The sequence below is a fragment of the Erpetoichthys calabaricus genome, chromosome 9 (assembly GCF_900747795.2).
Source record: "Erpetoichthys calabaricus chromosome 9, fErpCal1.3, whole genome shotgun sequence".
Lineage (NCBI taxonomy): Eukaryota > Metazoa > Chordata > Cladistia > Polypteriformes > Polypteridae > Erpetoichthys > Erpetoichthys calabaricus.
The window spans coordinates 61,898,305-61,916,862 of record NC_041402.2 but is presented as its reverse complement, the minus strand read 5'-3'; the positions used below and the strand labels follow the sequence as shown (position 1 = coordinate 61,916,862).

Here is an 18,558-nt window from a genome sequence, read left to right as displayed (position 1 = left end):
ATTAAATATACACAGGCTGGTGTCCTGGCCATCGCAAAAGTACCTTTACCACACATGTTAAATGAAAGTAATAGATAACCGAATCTCTAGTGTTTTTAGGAAATAAGAAAATATTGTAGGAAATGCCGAATAAAAAGCAGGAAAAAATACTTGAGGTTTTCAGACATGAATGAAAAGCGTGATCACTTTGTTTTCTCACTAAATAGATATGTGGAATTTTTCCTGCCAACACTTACGAGACACTTCCACTCGTACATCCACAGAAGGTTGACTTCAGCTTAAAATCCATAAAATGGAGATTTTGAAAAGTAAACATTTCATTTGTGTTAGATTACATCCAAGATGTTTTGTGCATGGTCTACAGAGAAGCCAATGTCAGTGAACGATTTATGCCAGAAGAGCTTTCTGTTGAGATTTATTCTTTTCTTCATGCATTTCACTTTGAATGAGGAGTATGTAATGCAACGGATTACAAAAAACGTTACCTCCTCGTTGCTGTCTGAAATTTGCATTAAGACAAGTGCTTTTTGCACACACCGACCTCTCGAGAAATGCATATTAGTCCAAAAGCCGGCTTGAGCAAATTCCAATCAGTGCTATATATGTAATGTGGGTTTCAGCGAATGTCGTTCGAAAGATACGCACATTCATAGAGCTATTATTTTTTGGTGTTGTCTTTGTAGAGCTCCAGTGGCGCAACCGGTTAGCGCGCGGTACTTATATGACAGTGTCTGTGTGTAATGCCGAGGTTGTGAGTTCAAGCCTCACCTGGAGCGTCTCGAGACAAGCATGTCTTCTGCTGCCTAGTTTAATTCCTTCAGACGGAGCATTTGGTTTCATGATGACGAAGTACACTCTCTGAAGATCTTTTGTTTATCTGGGGCTTCATCTCTAAACTTTTCTTACTCTTTCAATACATGCGTTATGCTCATGTTGTGATTGCTCTCTCGCATAGTACCCTCAGACACAAAAGAAACTGTCGGCTGGTCGCACAAACGTGCCATTTCTGCTGACGGCACACCTGTTCTTTGCAAACACGCACCACAAACCCTGCATAGTAAACCCGAAGTTGCGGATTCTGAAGGGCACGTCGCAAGACGAGGTTAGCGTAGCAAGACGCACGAGATATTGTCCGAAGGAGATGAGATTCGCTAAAGATGCGACTCTGGTGGGACTCGAACCCACAACCTTTGAATCACTCTTCAGTGAGGACTAGAAGTCCAACGCGCTATCCATTGCGCCACAGAGCCAGCAGTACAAACCTTCACCGTGCATTGCACGATTGCAAAGAAGGACCCCATTTTTGCTCCGCAGCCTAAAATGCAGAATATAATGAAAAGGATCACAAAGCTGGTTTGCCCGATATTTCAATCAGTGACAATCTCCAGTGTATTTTAAAGAAACGGGCTTCAACAGAGATCTTCCTTCAGACTTCGGTATATGAAGAGAAACAGAGCAAGAAAACGACAGCTTTCTACAAGCGAGAAAATTAAATGTCATTTTTTATACTTGAATTTGAGCTTGTGTTCTGAGTGTAAATGACATAACCAGCAATGAGAACATTTCCAGAAACTCCTACTATTTTCTTTCCATATAAAAACTAAAGGCTAAAATTAAAAAACGAATTCCCATCCAGAGTGTGAGATGCAGAAAAAATGATAACGGTTAGGAACTTGGGCTCTGAATAAATTTAAGAAAAACCAGTATTCCTGAATGAATTAAAGCAACCGGCGGCTTCCAATTTTCAGCACATCCAGACAAAACACACTCCCCTTGAATTAAATATACACAGGCTGGTGTCCTCGGCCATCGCAAAAGTACCCTTTACCACACATGTTAAATGAAAGTAATAGATAACCGAATCTCTAGTGTTTTTAGGAAATAAGAAAATATTGTAGGAAATGCCGAATAAAAAGCAGGAAAAAAATACTTGAGGTTTTCAGACATGAATGAAAAGCGTGATCACTTTGTTTTCTCACTAAATAGATATGTGGAATTTTTCCTGCCAACACTTACGAGACACTTCCACTCGTACATCCACAGAAGGTTGACTTCAGCTTAAAATCCATAAAATGGAGATTTTGAAAAGTAAACATTTCATTTGTGTTAGATTACATCCAAGATGTTTTGTGCATGGTCTACAGAGAAGCCAATGTCAGTGAACGATTTATGCCAGAAGAGCTTTCTGTTGAGATTTATTCTTTTCTTCATGCATTTCACTTTGAATGAGGAGTATGTAATGCAACGGATTACAAAAAAACGTTACCTCCTCGTTGCTGTCTGAAATTTGCATTAAGACAAGTGCTTTTTGCACACACCGACCACTCGAGAAATGCATCATTAGTCCAAAAGCCGGCTTGAGCAAATTCCAATCAGTGCTTTATATGTAATGTGGGTTTCAAGCGAATGTCGTTCGAAAGATACGCACATTCAATAGAGCTATTATTTTTGGTTTTGTCTTTGTAGAGCTCCAGTGGCGCAACGGATTAGCGCGCGCGGTGTACTTATATGACAGTGTCTGTGTGTAATGCCGAGGTTGTGAGTTCGAGCCTCACCTGGAGCATCTCGTCTCGAGACAAGCATGTCTTCTGCTGCCCTTGATTAATTCCTTCAGACGGAGCATTTGGTTTCATGATGACGAACGTACACTCTCTGAAGATCTTTTGTTTATCTGGGGCTTCATCTCTAAACTTTTCTTACTCTTTCAATACATGCGTTATGCTCATGTTGTGATTGCTCTCTCGCACTAGTCCCCCTCAGACACAAAAGAACTGTCGGCTGGTCGCACAAACGTGCCATTTCTGCTGACGGCACACCTGTTCTTTGCAAACACGCACACAACCCTGCATAGTAAACCCGAAGTTGCGGATTCTGAAGGCACGTCGCAAGACGAGGTTAGCGTAGCAAGACGCACGAGATATTGTCCGAAGGAGATGAGATTCGCTAAAGATGCGACTCTGGTGGGACTCGAACCCCACAACCTTTGAATCACTCTTCAGTGAGGACTAGAAGTCCAACGCGCTATCCATTGCGCCACAGAGCCAGCAGTACGACCTTCACCGTGCATTGCAGGATTGCAAAGAAGGACCCATTTTTGCTCCGCAGCCTAAAATGCAGAATATAATGAAAAAGGATCACAAAGCTGGTTTGCCGATATTTCCAATCAGTGACAATCTCAGTGTATTTTAAAGAAACGGGCTTCAACAGAGATCTTCCTTCAGACTTCGGTATATGAAGAGAAACAGAGCAAGGAAAACGACAGCTTTCTACAAGGAGAAAATTAAATGTCATTTTTATACTTGAATTTGAGCTTGTGTTCTGAGTGTAAATGACATAACCAGCAAGAGAACATTTCCAGAAACTCCTACTATTTTCTTTCCATATAAAAAAACTAAAGGCTAAAATTAAAAAAACGAATTCCATCCAGAGTGTGAGATGCAGAAAAAATGATAACGGTTAGGAACTTGGGCTCTGAATAAATGTAAGAAAAAACAGTATTCTGAATGAATTAAAAGCAACCACCGGCGGCTTCCAATTTTCAGCACATCCAGACAAAACACCACTCCCCTTGAATTAAATATACACAGGCTGGTGTCCTGGCCATCGCAAAAGTACCTTTACCACACATGTTAAATGAAAGTAATAGATAACCGAATCTCTAGTGTTTTTAGGAAAATAAGAAAATATTGTAGGAAATGCCGAATAAAAAGCAGGAAAAAATACTTGAGGTTTTTCAGACATGAATGAAAAGCGTGATCACTTTGTTTTCTCACTAAATAGATATGTGGAATTTTTCCTGCCAACACTTACGAGACACTTCCACTCGTACATCCACAGAAGGTTGACTTCAGCTTAAAATCCATAAAATGGAGATTTTGAAAAGTAAAACATTTCATTTTGTGTTAGATTACATCCAAGATGTTTTGTGCATGGTCTACAGAGAAGCCAATGTCAGTGAACGATTTATGCCAGAAGAGCTTTCTGTTGAGATTTATTCTTTTCTTCACTGCATTTCACTTTGAATGAGGAGTATGTAATGCAACGGATTACAAAAAACGTTACCTCCTCGTTGCTGTCTGAAATTTGCATTAAGACAAGTGCTTTTTGCACACACCGACCTCTCGAGAAATGCATATTAGTCCAAAAGCCGGCTTGAGCAAATTCCAATCAGTGCTATATATGTAATGTGGGTTTCAGCGAATGTCGTTCGAAAGATACGCACATTCATAGAGCTATTATTTTTGGTGTTGTCTTTGTAGAGCTCCAGTGGCGCAACCGGTTAGCGCGCGGTACTTATATGACAGTGTCTGTGTGTAATGCCGAGGTTGTGAGTTCAAGCCTCACCTGGAGCATCTCGTCTCGAGACAAGCATGTCTTCTGCTGCCTTGATTAATTCCTTCAGACGGAGCATTTGGTTTCATGATGACGAAGTACACTCTCTGAAGATCTTTTGTTTATCTGGGGCTTCATCTCTAAACTTTTCTTACTCTTTCAATACATGCGTTATGCTCATGTTGTGATTGCTCTCTCGCATAGCACCCTCAGACACAAAAGAACTGTCGGCTGGTCGCACAAACGTGCCATTTCTGCTGACGGCACACCTGTTCTTTGCAAACACGCACCACAAACCCTGCATAGTAAACCCGAAGTTGCGGATTCTGAAGGCACGTCGCAAGACGAGGTTAGCGTAGCAAGACGCACCAGATATTGTCCGAAGGAGATGAGATTCGCTAAAGATGCGACTCTGGTGGGACTCGAACCCACAACCTTTGAATCACTCTTCAGTGAGAACTAGAAGTCCAACGCGCTATCCATTGCGCCACAGAGCCAGCAGTACGACCTTTACCGTGCATTGCAGGATTGCAAAGAAGGACCCATTTTTGCTCCGCAGCCTAAAATGCAGAATATAATGAAAAGGATCACAAAGCTGGTTTGCCGATATTTCAATCAGTGACAATCTCCAGTGTATTTTAAAGAAACGGGCTTCAACAGAGATCTTCCTTCAGACTTCGGTATATGAAGAGAAACAGAGCAAGAAAACGACAGCTTTCTACAAGGAGAAAATTAAATGTCATTTTTATACTTGAATTTGAGCTTGTGTTCTGAGTGTAAATGACATAACCAGCAAGAGAACATTTCCAGAAACTCCTACTATTTTCTTTCCATATAAAAAACTAAAGGCTAAAATTAAAAAAGAATTCCATCCAGAGTGTGAGATGCAGAAAAAATGATAACGGTTAGGAACTTGGGCTCTGAATAAATTTAAGAAAAACCAGTATTCTGAATGAATTAAAGCAACCGGCGGCTTCCAATTTTCAGCACATCCAGACAAAACACACTCCCCTTGAATTAAATATACACAGGCTGGTGTCCCTGGCCATCGCAAAAGTACTTTACCACACATGTTAAATGAAAGTAATAGATAACCGAATCTCTAGTGTTTTTAGGAAATAAGAAAATATTGTAGGAAATGCCGAAAAAAAAGCAGGAAAAAATACTTGAGGTTTTCAGACATGAATGAAAAGCGTGATCACTTTGTTTTCTCACTAAATAGATATGTGGAATTTTTCCTGCCAACACTTACGAGACACTTCCACTCGTACATCCACAGAAGGTTGACTTCAGCTTAAAATCCATAAAATGGAGATTTTGAAAAGTAAACATTTCATTTTTGTGTTAGATTACATCCAAGATGTTTTGTGCATGGTCTACAGAGAAGCCAATGTCAGTGAACGATTTATGCCAGAAAGAGCTTTCTGTTGAGATTTATTCTTTTCTTCATGCATTTCACTTTGAATGAGGAGTATGTAATGCAACGGATTACAAAAAAACGTTACTCCCTCGTTGCTGTCTGAAATTTGCATTAAGACAAGTGCTTTTGCACACAACCGACCTCTCGAGAAATGCATATTAGTCCAAAAGCCAGCTTGAGCAAATTCCAATCAGTTGCTATATATGTAATGTGGGTTTCAGCGAATGTCGTTCGGAAAGATACGCACATTCATAGAGCTTATTATTTTTTGGTGTTGTCTTTGTAGAGCTCCAGTGGCGCAAGCCGGTTAGCGCGCGGCTTACTTATATGACAGTGTCTGTGTGTAATGCCGAGGTTGTGAGTTCAAGCCTCACCTGGAGCATCTCGTCTCGAGACAAGCATGTCTTCTGCTGCCTTGATTAATTCCTTCAGACAGAGCATTTGGTTTCATGATGACGAAGTACACTCTACTGAAGATCTTTTGTTTATCTGGGGCTTCATCTCTAAACTTTTCTTACTCTTTCAATACATGCGTTATGCTCATGTTGTGATTGCTCTCTCGCATAGTACCCTCAGACACAAAAGAACTGTCGGCTGGTCGCACAAACGTGCCATTTCTGCTGACGGCACACCTGTTCTTTGCAAACACGCACCACAAACCCTGCATAGTAAACCCGAAGTTGCGGATTCTGAAGGCACGTCGCAAGACGAGGTTAGCGTAGCAAGACGCACCAGTTATTGTCCGAAGGAGATGAGATTCGCTAAAGATGCGACTACTGGTGGGACTCGAACCCACAACCTTTGAATTACTCTTCAGTGAGGACTATGAAGTCCAACGCGCTATCCATTGCGCCACAGAGCCAGCAGTACGACCTTTACCGTGCATTGCAGGATTGCAAAGAAGGACCCATTTTTGCTCCGCAGCCTAAAATGCAGAATATAATGAAAAGGATCACAAAGCTGGTTTGCCGATATTTCAATCAGTGACAATCTCCAGTGTATTTTAAAGAAACGGGGCTTCAACAGAGATCTTCCTTCAGACTTCGGTATATGAGAGAAACAGAGCAAGAAAACGACAGCTTTTCTACAAGGAGAAAATTAAATGTCATTTTTATACTTGAATTTGAGCTTGTGTTCTGAGTGTAAATGACATAACCAGCAAGAGAACATTTCCAGAAACTCCTACTATTTTCTTTCCATATAAAAAACTAAAGGCTAAAATTAAAAAACGAATTCCATCCAGAGTGTGAGATGCAGAAAAAATGATAACGGTTAGGAACTTGGGCTCTGAATAAATTTAAGAAAAACCAGTATTCTGAATGAATTAAAGCAACGGCGGCTTCCAATTTTCAGCACATCCAGACAAAACACACTCCCCTTGAATTAATATACACAGGCTGGTGTCCTGGCCATCGCAAAAGTACCTTTACCACACATGTTAAATGAAAGTAATAGATAACCGAATCTCTAGTGTTTTTAGGAAATAAGAAAATATTGTAGGAAAATGCCGAAAAAAAAGCAGGAAAAAATACTTGAGGTTTTCAGACATGAATGAAAAGCGTGATCACTTTGTTTTCTCACTAAATAGATATGTGGAATTTTTCCTGCCAACACTTACGAGACACTTCCACTCGTACATCCACAGAAGGTTGACTTCAGCTTAAAATCATAAAATGGAGATTTTTGAAAAGTAAACATTTCATTTGTGTTAGATTACATCCAAGATGTTTTGTGCATGGTCTACAGAGAAGCCAATGTCAGTTGAACGATTTATGCCAGAAGAGCTTTCTGTTGAGATTTATTTCTTTTCTTCATGCATTTCACTTTGAATGAGGAGTATGTAATGCAACGGATTACAAAAAACGTTACCTCCTTCGTTGCTGTCTGAAATTTGCATTAAGACAAGTGCTTTTTGCACACACCCGACCTCTCGAGAAATGCATATTAGTCCAAAAGCCCGGCTTGAGCAAATTCCAATCAGTGCTATATATGTAATGTGGGTTTCAGCGAATGTCGTTCGAAAGATACGCACATTCATAGAGCTATTATTTTTGGTGTTGTCTTTGTAGAGCTCCAGTGGCGCAACCGGTTAGCGCGCGGGACTTATATGACAGTGTCTGTGTGTAATGCCGAGGTTGTGAGTTCAAGCCTCACCTGGAGCATCTCGTCTCGAGACAAGCATGTCTTCTGCTGCCTTGATTAATTCCTTCAGACGGAGCATTTGGTTTCATGATGACGAAGTACACTCTCTGAAGATCTTTTGTTTATCTGGGGCTTCATCTCTAAACTTTTCTTACTCTTTCAATACATGCGTTATGCTCATGTTGTGATTGCTCTCTCGCATAGTACCCTCAGACACAAAAGAACTGTCGGCTGGTCGCACAAACGTGCCATTTCTGCTGACGGCACACCTGTTCTTTGCAAACACGCACCACAAACCCTGCATAGTAAACCCGAAGTTGCGGATTCTGAAGGCACGTCGCAAGACGAGGTTAGCGTAGCAAGACGCACGAGATATTGTCCGAAGGAGATGAGATTCGCTAAAGATGCGACTCTGGTGGGACTCGAACCCACAACCTTTGAATCACTCTTCAGTGAGGACTAGAAGTCCAACGCGCTATCCATTGCGCCACAGAGCCAGCAGTACGACCTTCACCGTGCATTGCAGGATTGCAAAGAAGGACCCATTTTTGCTCCGCAGCCTAAAATACAGAATATAATGAAAAGGATCACAAAGCTGGTTTGCCGATATTTCAATCAGTGACAATCTCCAGTGTATTTTAAAGAAACGGGCTTCAACAGAGATCTTCCTTCAGACTTCGGTATATGAAGAGAAACAGAGCAAGAAAACGACAGCTTTCTACAAGGAGAAAATTAAATGTCATTTTTATACTTGAATTTGAGCTTGTGTTCTGAGTGTAAATGACATAACCAGCAAGAGAACATTTCCAGAAACTCCTACTATTTTCTTTCCATATAAAAAACTAAAGGCTAAAATTAAAAAACGAATTCCATCCAGAGTCTGAGCTGCAGAAAAAAATGATAACGGTTAGGAACTTGGGCTCTGAATAAATTTAAGAAAAAGCAGTATCTGAATGAATTAAAGCAACCGGCGGCTTCCAATTTTCAGCACATCCAGACAAAACACACTCCCCTTGAATTAAATATACACAGGCTGGTGTCCTGGCCATCGCAAAAGTACCTTTACCACACATGTTAAATGAAAGTAATAGATAACCGAATCTCTAGTGTTTTTAGGAAATAAGAAAATATTGTAGGAAATGCCGAATAAAAAGCAGGAAGAAATACTTGAGGTTTTCAGACATGAATGAAAAGCGTGATCACTTTGTTTTCTCACTAAATAGATATGTGGAATTTTTCCTGCCAACACTTACGAGACACTTCCACTCGTACATCCACAGAAGGTTTGACTTCAGCTTAAAATCCATAAAATGGAGATTTTGAAAAGTAAACATTTCATTTGTGTTAGATTACATCCAAGATGTTTTGTGCATGGTCTACAGAGAAGCCAATGTCAGTGAACGATTTATGCCAGAAGAGCTTTCTGTTGAGATTTATTCTTTTCTTCATGCATTTCACTTTGAATGAGGAGTATGTAATGCAACGGATTACAAAAAACGTTACCTCCTCGTTGCTGTCTGAAATTTGCATTAAGACAAGTGCTTTTTGCACACACCGACCTCTCGAGAAATGCATATTAGTCCAAAAGCCGGCTTGAGCAAATTCCAATCAGTGCTATATATGTAATGTGGGTTTCAGCGAATGTCGTTCGAAAGATACGCACATTCATAGAGCTATTATTTTTGGTGTTGTCTTTGTAGAGCTCCAGTGGCGCAACCGGTTAGCGCGCGGTACTTATATGACAGTGTCTGTGTGTAATGCCGAGATTGTGAGTTCAAGCCTCACCTGGAGCATCTCGTCTCGAGACAAGCATGTCTTCTGCTGCCTTGATTAATTCCTTAGACGGAGCATTTGGTTTCATGATGACGAAGTACACTCTCTGAAGATCTTTTGTTTATCTGGGGGCTTCATCTCTAAACTTTTCTTACTCTTTCAATACATGCGTTATGCTCATGTTGTGATTGCTCTCTCGCATAGTACCCTCAGACACAAAAAGAACTGTCGGCTGGTCGCACAAACGTGCCATTTCTGCTGACGGCACACTGTTCTTTGCAAACACGCACCACAAACCCTGCATAGTAAACCCGAAGTTGCGGATTCTGAAGGCACGTCGCAAGACGAGGTTAGCGTAGCAAGACGCACGAGATATTGTCCGAAGGAGATGAGATTCGCTAAAGATGCGACTCGAACCCACAACCTTTGAATCACTCTTCAGTGAGGACTAGAAGTCCAACGCGCTATCCATTGCGCCACAGAGCCAGCAGTACTCGACCTTCACCCGTGCATTGCAGGATTGCAAGAAGGACCCATTTTTGCTCCGCAGCCTAAAATGCAGAATATAATGAAAAGGATCACAAAGCTGGTTTGCCGATATTTCAATCAGTGACAATCTCCAGTGTATTTTAAAGAAACGGGCTTCAACAGAGATCTTCCTTCAGACTTCGGTATATGAAGAGAAACAGAGCAAGAAAACGACAGCTTTCTACAAGGAGAAAATTAAATGTCATTTTTATACTTGAATTTGAGCTTGTGTTCTGAGTGTAAGTGACATAACCAGCAAGAGAACATTTCCAAAAACTCCTACTATTTTCTTTCCATATAAAAAACTAAAGGCTAAAATTAAAAAACGAATTCCATCCAGAGTGTGAGATGCAGAAAAAATGATAACGGTTAGGAACTTGGGCTCTGAATAAATTTAAGAAAAAACCAGTATTCTGAATGAATTAAAGCAAACCGGCGGCTTCCAATTTTCAGCACATCCAGACAAAACACACTCCCCTTGAATTAAATATACACAGGCTGGTGTCCTGGCCATCGCAAAAGTACCTTTACCACACATGTTAAATGAAAGTAATAGATAACCGAATCTCTAGTGTTTTTAGGAAATAAGAAAATATTGTAGGAAATGCCGAATAAAAAGCAGGAAAGAAATACTTGAGGTTTTTCAGACATGAATGAAAAGCGTGATCACTTTGTTTTCTCACTTAAATAGATATGTGGAATTTTTCTGGCCAACACTTACGAGACACTTCCACTCGTACATCCACAGAAGGTTGACTTCAGCTTAAAATCCATAAAATGGAGATTTGAAAAGTAAACATTTCATTTGTGTTAGATTACATCCAAGATGTTTTGTGCATGGTCTACAGAGAAGCCAATGTCAGTGAACGATTTATGCCAGAAGAGCTTTCTGTTGAGATTTATTCTTTTCTTCATGCATTTCACTTTGAATGAGGAGTATGTAATGCAACGGATTACAAAAAAACGTTACCTCCTCGTTGCTGTCTGAAATTTGCATTAAGACAAGTGCTTTTTGCACACACCGACCTCTCGAGAAATGCATATTAGTCCAAAAGCCGGCTTGAGCAAATTCCAATCAGTGCTATATATGTAATGTGGGTTTCAGCGAATGTCGTTCGAAAGATACGCACATTCATAGAGCTATTATTTTTGGTGTTGTCTTTGTAGAGCTCCAGTGGCGTCAACCGGTTAGGCGCGCGGTACTTATATGACAGTGTCTGTGTGTAATGCCGAGGTTGTGAGTTCAAGCCTCACCTGGAGCATCTCGTCTCGAGACAAGCATGTCTTCTGCTGCCTTGATTAATTCCTTCAGACGGAGCATTTGGTTTCATGATGACGAAGTACACTCTCTGAAGATCTTTTGTTTATCTGGGGCTTCATCTCTAAACTTTTCTTACTCTTTCATACATGCGTTATGCTCATGTTGTGATTGCTGTCTCGCATAGTACCCTCAGACACAAAAGAACTGTCGGCTGGTCACACAAACGTGCCATTTCTGCTGACCGGCACACCTGTTCTTTGCAAACACGCACCACAAACCCTGCATAGTAAACCCGAAGTTGCGGATTCTGAAGGCACGTCCGCAAGACGAGGTTAGCGTAGCAAGACGCACCGAGATATTGTCCGAAGGGAGATGAGATTCGCTAAAGATGCGACTCTGGTGGGACTCGAACCACAACCTTTGAATCACTCTTCAGTGAGGACTAGAAGTCCAACGCGCTATCCATTGCGCCACAGAGCCAGCAGTACGACCTTCACCGTGCATTGCAGGATTGCAAAGAAGGACCCATTTTTGCTCCGCAGCCTAAAATGCAGAATATAATGAAAGGATCACAAAGCTGGTTTGCCGATATTTCAATCAGTGACAATCTCCATTGTAATTTAAAGAAACGGGCTTCAACAGAGATCTTCCTTCAGACTTCGGTATATGAAGAGAAACAGAGCAAGAAAACGACAGCTTTCTACAAGGAGAAAATTAAATGTCATTTTTATACTTGAATTTGAGCTTGTGTTCTGAGTGTAAATGACATAACCAGCAAGGAGAACATTTCCAGAAACTCCTACTATTTTCTTTCCATATAAAAACTAAAGGCTAAAATTAAAAAAACGAATTCCATCCAGAGTGTGAGATGCAGAAAAAACTGATTAACGGTTAGGACTTGGGCTCTGAATAAATGTAAGAAAAACCAGTATTCTGAATGAATTAAAGCAACCGGCGGCTTCCAATTTTCAGCACATCCAGACAAAACACACTCCCCTTGAATTAAATATACACAGGCTGGTGTCCTGGCCATCGCAAAAGTACCTTTACCACACATGTTAAATGAAAGTAATAGATAACCGAATCTCTAGTGTTTTTAGGAAATAAGAAAATATTGTAGGAAATGCCGAATAAAAAGCAGGAAAAAATACTTGAGGTTTTCAGACATGAATGAAAAGCGTGATCACTTTGTTTTCTCATCTTAAATAGATATGTGGAATTTTTCCCTGCCAACACTTACGAGACACTTCCACTCGTACATCCACAGAAGGTTGACTTCAGCGTAAAATCCATAAAATGGAGATTTTGAAAAGTAAACATTTCATTTGTGTTAGATTACATCCAAGATGTTTTGTGCATGGTCTACAGAGAAGCCAATGTCAGTGAACGATTTATGCCAGAAGAGCTTTCTGTTGAGATTTATTCTTTTCTTCATGCATTTCACTTTGAATGAGGAGTATGTAATGCAACGGATTACAAAAAAACGTTACCTCCTCGTTGCTGTCTGAAATTTGCATTAAGACAAGTGCTTTTTGCACACACCGACCTCTCGAGAAATGCATATTAGTCCAAAAGCCGGCTTGAGCAAATTCCAATCAGTGCTATATATGTAATGTGGGTTTCAGCGAATGTCGTTCGAAAGATACGCACATTCATAGAGCTATTATTTTTGGTGTTGTCTTTGTAGAGCTCCAGTGGCGCAACCGGTTAGCGCGCGGTACTTATATGACAGTGTCTGTGTGTAATGCCGAGGTTGTGAGTTCAAGCCTCACCTGGAGCATCTCGTCTCGAGACAAGCATGTCTTCTGCTGCCTTGATTAATTCCTTTAGACGGAGCATTTGGTTTCATGATGACGAAGTACACTCTAGGAAGATCTTTTGTTTATCTGGGGCTTCATCTCTAAACTTTTCTTAATCTTTCAATACATGCGTTATGCTCATGTTGTGATTGCTCTCTCGCATAGTACCCTCAGACACAAAAGAACTGTCGGCTGGTCGCACAAACGTGCCATTTCTGCTGACGGCATACCTGTTCTTTGCAAACACGCACCACAAACCCTGCATAGTAAATCCGAAGTTGCGGATTCTGAAGGGACGTCGCAAGACGAGGTTAGCGTAGCAAGACGCACGAGATTTTGTCCGAAGGAGATGAGATTCGCTAAAGATGCGACTCTGGTGGGACTCGAACCCACAACCTTTGAATCACTCTTCAGTGAGGACTAGAAGTCCAACACGCTATCCATTTCCCCACAGAGCCAGCAGTACAACCTACATCGAGCATTGCAGGATTACAAAGAAGAACCCATTTTTGCTCCGCAGCCTAAAATGCAGAATATAATGAAAAGGATCACAAAGCTGGTTTGCCGATATTTCAATCAGTGACAATCTCCAGTGTATTTTAAAGAAACGGGCTTCAACAGAGATCTTCCTTCAGACTTCGGTATATGAAGAGAAACAGAGCAAGAAAACGACAGCTTTCTACAAGGAGAAAATTAAATGTCATTTTTATACTTGAATTTGAGCTTGTGTTCTGAGTGTAAATGACATAACCAGCAAGAGAACATTTCCAGAAACTCCTACTATTTTCTTTCCATTTAAAAAACTAAAGGCTAAAATTAAAAAACGAATTCCATCCAGAGTGTGAGCTGCAGAAAAAAATGATAACGGTTAGGAACTTGGGCTCTGAATAAATTTAAGAAAAACCAGTATTCTGAATGAATTAAAGCAAGCGGCGGCTTCCAATTTTCAGCACATCCAGACAAAACACACTCCCCTTGAATTAAATATACACAGGCTGGTGTCGTGGCCATCGCAAAAGTACCTTTACCACACATGTTAAATGAAAGTAACAGATAACCGAATCGCTAGTGTTTTTAGGAAATAAGAAAATATTGTAGGAAATGCCTAATAAAAAGCAGGAAGAAATACTTGAGATTTTCAGACATGAATGAAAAGCGTGATCACTTTGTTTTCTCACTAAATAGATATGTGGAATTTTTCCTGCCAACAGTTACGAGACACTTCCACTCGTACATCCACAGAAGGTTGACTTCAGCTTAAAATCCATTAAATGGAGATTTTCAAAAGTAAACATTTCATTTGTGTTAGATTACATCCAAGATGTTTTGTGCATGGTCTACAGAGAAGCCAATGTCAGTGAACGATTTATGCCAGAAGAGCTTTCTATTGAGATTTATTCTTTTCTTCATGCATTTCACTTTGAATGAGGAGTATGTAATGCAACGGATTACAAAAAACGTTTTCTCCTCGTTGTTGTCTGAAATTTGCATTAAGACAAGTGGTTTTTGCACACACCGACCTCTCGAGAAATGCATATTAGTCCAAAACCCGGCTTGAGCAAATTCCAATCAGTGCTATATATGTAATGTGGGTTTCCAGCGAATGTCGTTCGAAAGATACGCACATTCATAGAGCTATTATTTTTGGTGCTATCTTTAGGGAGCTCCAGTGGTGCAACGCGGTTAGCGAGCGGTACTTATATGACATCGTCTGTGTGTAATGCCGAGGTTGTGAGTTCAAGCCTCACCTGGAGCATCTCGTCTCGAGACAAGCATGTCTTCTGCTGTCTTGATTAATTCCTTTAGACCGAGCATTTGGTTTCATGATGACGAAGTACAGCCTCTGAAGATCTTTTGTTTATCTGGGGCTTCATCTCTAAACTTTTCTTACTCTTTCAATACATGCGTTATGGTCATGTTGTGATTGCTCTCTCGCATAGTACCCTCAGACACAAAAGAACTGTCGGCTGGTCGCACAAACGTGCCATTTCTGCTGACGGCACACCTGTTCTTTGCAAACACGCACCACAAACCCTGCATAGTAAATCCGAAGTTGCGGATTCTGAAGGGACGTCGCAAGACGAGGTTAGCGTAGCAAGACGCACGAGATTTTGTCCGAAGGAGATGAGATTCGCTAAAGATGCGACTCGAACCCACAACCTTTGAATCACTCTTCAGTGACGACTAGAAGTCCAACACGCTATCCATTGCGCCACAGAGCCAGCAGTACAACCTACATCGTGCATTGCAGGATTACAAAGAAGAACCCATTTTTGCTCCGCAGCCTAAAATGCAGAATATAATGAAAAGGATCACAAAGCTGGTTTGCCGATATTTCAATCAGTGACAATCTCCAGTGTATTTTAAAGAAACGGGCTTCAACAGAGATCTTCCTTCAGACTTCGGTATATCAAGAGAAACAGAGCAAGAAAACGACAGCTTTCTACAAGGAGAAAATTAAATGTAATTTTTATACTTGAATTTGAGCTTGTGTTCTGAGTGTAAATGACATAACCAGCAAGAGAACATTTCCAGAAACTCCTACTATTTTCTTTCCATATAAAAAACTAAAGGCTAAAATTAAAAAACGAATTCCATCCAGAGTGTGAGCTGCAGAAAAAATGATAACGGTTAGGAACTTGGGCTCTGAATAAATTTAAGAAAAACCAGTATTCTGAATGAATTAAAGCAACCGGCGGCTTCCAATTTTCGGCACATCCAGACAAAACACACTCCCCTTGAATTAAATATACACAGGCTGGTGTCCTGGCCATTGCAAAAGTACCTTTACCACACATGTTAAATGAAAGTAATAGATAACCGAATCTCTAGTGTTTTTAGGAAATAAGAAAATATTGTAGGAAATGCCGAATAAAAAGCCGGAAGAAATATTTGAGGTTTTCAGACATGAATGAAAAACGTGATCACTTTGTTTTCTCACTAAATATATTTTGTGAGAAAACCCCATGGGGTTTTAAAACAAATTTATACCTAGATTGACCGACATTGCATCTCCATTGATTTATGCAGATTCTGTCAGAACAAGAAACCAGATGTTCAGCCTTCTGTGGGGTGCCATTGTCAAACACAGGATGTATGAGCAAATAGTCGAAAACAGATAACAATTTTTATGTGGCAGTGCTACATGGTGGACTTGCCTAATGGGGAACCATCTACAATACACAAAAGACATAACAGAACAAATCTAAGCACATAAAAACTACACAATACATTATTTATAAATAAATAAATAACTCATGCAACCAGTGTACATGAGGAAGTTATAATAAACCAATAAGTATACAGGTACTTAATAAATTCTTCATTAAAATCAAGGGTAAAACCAAACTCAGAATTGCCTTTGTATTCCTTCCCAGTGCTCTATCACTCATGCTTTCTCTCACTGTTGTCTAGCTCTGGACACTTTAGTTTTAGGCCTACTCAATAGGACCAAGACCCTAGCAAAATTGGTCCTCCTACATGATTCCCATGATTCATCCCTCTGCATCCACAAGGATGAACTGAGCCTGGCTCCATCTTACTGACACCTACTTCATGGTATGTGAGGCCTATGAGCCCTATGATCAATCCTGCTCAATGTCTCTTCTCCTTTCATTTTTCCCTTCTTGTTCATCCCAGGCTTCTTTTGTACCTTGTTGGCGCAGGTGCTCTGTCTGAGCGTCAAACGGGGAACTAATGAGCCGAACGCACCTGTATGTTAACAAGCAATTAGCTTGCCTTCCCACTGAACACCCAGTGGTTGCACAGGTTTGCAGCAGGGTGCACCTGTGCCCTCTAACCTGAGCCACACTGATTTATTTTAGATACTATACTGCCACAAACTTTTCACTTTCTTCACTTCACTGGGTTGTTGTGAAACAGTCAGGACTGTAATGAGAAAAGGCTTCACAAGCCAAACCAGACCTCTTTGGGAAAAATGGAAAAGGCTTCACCTCAAATGACATAATGCCAGCTCGACTGGCCTGCCTTAGCTCTTGCAGGACCAAAAAGGGTTTAAACCTCAAAAAATAAACCCAAATGTCCCAAAATATTAAATTGTCTACTGAGGAAAGTTAACTGTACCAAACCTTTGGTTGAAGAGACTGTCTGTCAAAGTAGTCTTTATAAATAAAAATATTTATTTGGAATATACAGAAATTTCACAAGAGACTCAAAAGGAAGCAAAAAAGAAGTTGCCTAAAAAGCAGTGCTAAGTAAACAAATCCAAAAATGTAATCCACAAGAACAATCCAAGAATAGAGCAGTAATTCGATAAACCCAGAAAATCAATAAGAAAAAAAACAAAGACAGTACTCAATTTTAATGTACTACTAACCTGAGCTACCTCCTCTTTGAACTCAATAACCAGAGCAAGGGCTCAAGTGTAGTGATGTCAGGGCTGCCTCCCCTTTAGGTGTACCACCCACAAAGCTTAAAGGACATAGGAGAACTCAATTTCACACATAGAAACATAATACATAAATGGAACACTATTAATCAAAAATACATAATCACATTAAACAAAAAATATTTTAAAATACACCAAAATAAATACAAAGAATTATAAGCAGAAGTCAGGGAACACAATGCTTAAGGGGTTGGTGAGACATATTTTTAGAAAGTAATTGCACACTGTGGAAATTCTACAGACTGTAAAATAAAAAATGTTACTCCGTTATATAAAAGGGGTGATCAGGCCAATCCATACATCAGTAAGCATAACTAATATCATGGTAAATTAATGGAAGGAATTATTAAGGAGAAGATTGATTAGTACAATGCAAGAATTTGTGTTTTAGGCAAGAGTCAGCATGGATTTTGGCTGGGGGTTTTTTTACTAATTTTACTAATACACTGGATTTCTATGAGGAAACAACAAAAGTATATGATCTGAGTACTGCATATGATTTTATTTATCTTGATTTTCAGAAGGCAATTGATAAGGTCCCACATGAGAGGCTGCATGCCAAACTAAAGGAAGTGGAATTACAGGGTGTAATGTGTGGATGGGTCCAAAATTAGGTAAAACACAGGAATGAGGGGATTATGGTGTGAGAAACAATACATTTTCTTCCTGTATCACAAGAAGTTAGAAATTCCTTCATAGCTTGAGCTAAAGTCATTTTTTTGCTGCTATGAATTTATCAGTTAAGTCCTCGTTTTTTAATTTTATTTTAAAGCTGCTGTTTTTCACTACTTCATATTTTGCTTTATTTGTCCCATTTGTGGCTTCATTTTCTGGTCTCTTTGTTTTTTGCCTACTATACTCATTGGTGTTTTGTCCTAGCTCTTTTCACATGAAG

General features: G+C 40.1%; 10 non-coding genes across 10 annotated transcripts; 5 read left to right on the top strand and 5 right to left on the bottom strand.

The window, feature by feature from the left end:
• Positions 1-684: 684 nt before the first annotated feature.
• Positions 685-776, top strand: trnai-uau (transfer RNA isoleucine (anticodon UAU)). The gene is given in 2 exon segments: positions 685-722; positions 741-776. It is a non-coding gene; the product is annotated as a tRNA-Ile (tRNA).
• A 384-nt stretch (positions 777-1,160) lies between these two features.
• trnar-ucu (transfer RNA arginine (anticodon UCU)) lies at positions 1,161-1,250 on the bottom strand. Its single transcript is given in 2 exon segments — positions 1,161-1,196; positions 1,214-1,250. It is a non-coding gene; the product is annotated as a tRNA-Arg (tRNA).
• A 1,702-nt stretch (positions 1,251-2,952) lies between these two features.
• trnar-ucu (transfer RNA arginine (anticodon UCU)) lies at positions 2,953-3,043 on the bottom strand. Its single transcript is given in 2 exon segments — positions 2,953-2,989; positions 3,007-3,043. It is a non-coding gene; the product is annotated as a tRNA-Arg (tRNA).
• A 1,217-nt stretch (positions 3,044-4,260) lies between these two features.
• On the top strand, positions 4,261-4,352 carry trnai-uau (transfer RNA isoleucine (anticodon UAU)). The gene is given in 2 exon segments: positions 4,261-4,298; positions 4,317-4,352. It is a non-coding gene; the product is annotated as a tRNA-Ile (tRNA).
• A 387-nt stretch (positions 4,353-4,739) lies between these two features.
• Positions 4,740-4,829, bottom strand: trnar-ucu (transfer RNA arginine (anticodon UCU)). Its single transcript is given in 2 exon segments — positions 4,740-4,775; positions 4,793-4,829. It is a non-coding gene; the product is annotated as a tRNA-Arg (tRNA).
• Positions 4,830-7,822: 2,993 nt separating this feature from the next.
• On the top strand, positions 7,823-7,914 carry trnai-uau (transfer RNA isoleucine (anticodon UAU)). The gene is given in 2 exon segments: positions 7,823-7,860; positions 7,879-7,914. It is a non-coding gene; the product is annotated as a tRNA-Ile (tRNA).
• Positions 7,915-8,301: 387 nt separating this feature from the next.
• Positions 8,302-8,391, bottom strand: trnar-ucu (transfer RNA arginine (anticodon UCU)). The gene is given in 2 exon segments: positions 8,302-8,337; positions 8,355-8,391. It is a non-coding gene; the product is annotated as a tRNA-Arg (tRNA).
• A 1,204-nt stretch (positions 8,392-9,595) lies between these two features.
• trnai-uau (transfer RNA isoleucine (anticodon UAU)) lies at positions 9,596-9,687 on the top strand. The gene is given in 2 exon segments: positions 9,596-9,633; positions 9,652-9,687. It is a non-coding gene; the product is annotated as a tRNA-Ile (tRNA).
• Positions 9,688-11,847: 2,160 nt separating this feature from the next.
• trnar-ucu (transfer RNA arginine (anticodon UCU)) lies at positions 11,848-11,936 on the bottom strand. The gene is given in 2 exon segments: positions 11,848-11,882; positions 11,900-11,936. It is a non-coding gene; the product is annotated as a tRNA-Arg (tRNA).
• A 1,208-nt stretch (positions 11,937-13,144) lies between these two features.
• Positions 13,145-13,236, top strand: trnai-uau (transfer RNA isoleucine (anticodon UAU)). The gene is given in 2 exon segments: positions 13,145-13,182; positions 13,201-13,236. It is a non-coding gene; the product is annotated as a tRNA-Ile (tRNA).
• Positions 13,237-18,558: the final 5,322 nt, after the last annotated feature.